Source organism: Nestor notabilis, unplaced genomic scaffold (genome assembly GCF_000696875.1).
Source record: "Nestor notabilis isolate BGI_N333 unplaced genomic scaffold, ASM69687v1 scaffold1289, whole genome shotgun sequence".
In the NCBI taxonomy this organism is placed as follows: Eukaryota; Metazoa; Chordata; class Aves; order Psittaciformes; family Psittacidae; genus Nestor; species Nestor notabilis.
In genome coordinates, this window is record NW_009944805.1 from 31,908 (window position 1) to 34,268 (window position 2,361).

The window sequence follows — 2,361 nt, forward strand, 5'->3', positions numbered from 1 at the left end:
TTAATACGTAAGTAAAGAAAGGCAAGGGAGATTCAGGGAATGAACTGGTCGTCCAGGTGATGGCCTGAGAAAGTTGTCCCTTTAAGATAAGGAATGTCTTCTGGCATGAGCAGGAACATTCTGTCTGCCTCCCAGCCCACTGTCTCAGATCCATAAGGCAGACAATGATTGTGGACTTCAGCAATTGCTGCAAGACTTGACTATTAAAAAAAATAATTCTATTCTTTTGGCTGTGTTCATGTTAAATGGGACACTATAGTAAGAGCTCTTCCCATTAGAAAACAAGAGCAGTCATATACACATAAAATTACTGAAGACAAAAGCTTCCTTGGGGGGGGGGGGATAAGATGTTAAGTTCCACACTGACTTAAAAAGCATCTATTTTCTTATCCTCCGTTAATAGGCATAGAATATATTTCATTCCTTGATAATAACATGATTAAAATACTTAACTGCATATGCTGAAGCAGTGAGAAGCTTTTAAACATTAGTAGTTTACGTCCTTGCTAATAGTCTAGCATTATTGATACCTCAATCCCCCAGACTATATGCTCAAGCTTTTGCCAGTTCTATCCTGTGCAAGGTTTTCACCTGTGAAGGAGGCCCCAGCAAGAGTTTGTGCTTAAGCTTTGTGCCACTATGAGGATAGGTGGCAAGAAACTATAACTGCGTAGTATCTTTCTATTCCTACATCTTGCTAAACTTCATAATGGGCTTGACGTGACTTTATGAAGCAAAAATAGTTACTTCTGTGGTATGTCAGGGGGAGAGAAAGACCTGTGTAGGGTGGTTTTGACTTTTGCATCACACTTGAGGTTTATGACAGGTCATAGAAGGAAAATGTGCAGAACTTCATCTCTATTTTCAATACAAATTAAAGGTACTTGTGACTAGAATAATAATGCTGGGAGTTGTGATAGTATGAGACCAAAGTTGTATGACTTTGCCAGTCTAGATGCTGACTTAGGGACTTTTTTCACGTCACCAGTTTTCACTTTACAAATACATAAAACCATCCCGAGCCAGTGTGCGATGTTTGGATCGCGGTATGATGCAGTCTGTGTCTCCCTCTTTGAATATCACTAGCTTAAAAAGAAGTAAGATCAGAAACTTTGTTTTGTTGCTGCTGCAGCAGCTTTTGTATGTGTCTGAAGCAAAGCTGTGAAGGAAAAAAGGAAGGAAAGGGAGATAATTTGGTGCTAGTGCAGTAAACAAGTGTCAAAATCTCTTGATGTGAGAGAAAACAAAGAATCCAACTAATTACAGGTACGATTCAAACACAATATATACATGCACTACAGACAATGGACATTTTCCTAGAATAAATTACATTCATACTTCTAGGAACTAGGAACTCAGGTTTTGGTTTCTGTCACTTACGTGCCTTCACTTAGTTATTAATGCTGCTTTTAGCCTCCGTGGACCAGCCATCTCATGTAACGTATACTATCAGCTCCTGTGTGAAAGTCTTAGAGGTAACTATGCTAAAAAGAAAGTTACTAGAATTTTGGAAAGTTTTCCAAAATACTGCTCTTGAGAAAGTGAATATGAATTGTCAGGCACAGTTAGATTTTTTTGTTCCTTATTTAATGGTTTCATGCCTATGAAAATGCTGCACAGAATTGGTTAATCTCTGTTCTAATGGTTACTAGAAACACCTGCGAAAAATACCTAATTCTGCCTATAATGTCGTATTTCACGGATAGCATGTTCATTCTTTTTCAGAGCTCCTATGAATTTCACTAAAGCACATTAGCACACGTATCCGTTTGCTCCCATCAATAAGAATGCTGTAACTAATGACCCAAACGCCTCTCCCCTACCACAGCTTCCATTTTCTGCAGCAAGGTCAGGCAGGCAGCGTTATCACTGCTGAGGGAAGTGTCACCAGATGGAGCTATTACTTATCATCCTCATCTCGGAACAAACACCCATTGTTCAAAAAACCTTTCTGGTTTTTAATTTTTTCTTTTTTGAATGCCTGTCACAGGCGATTCTGTGGATGAAGTCAGTTTACTCAGAGAAACTTATAATTTTTCAAACACATTAACGTAAGCTGGCAGTGCTCAAGGCCACGCTGGACAGGGCTTCGAGCAACCTGGTCTAGTGGAAGGACCACGGCAGGAACTGGATGATCTTAAGGTCCTTTCCAGCCCAAACCAGTCTGTGATTCCGATTCTAAGCTCTCGAAGCAGAGCGGCTGCCTGGGGGCGGCCTGGCTGCTCCTTTCAGCGGGTGAAAGCCGCGTCCCCTGAACGGTTTCCTCGTGTGCCGCTCAGCCCGGCCCCTCGGCACTATGCACATCCCCTCCGCCATCACGGGGCCGAGCTGCAGGCCGCTCGCCTGAGGCGGCTGCTCTTG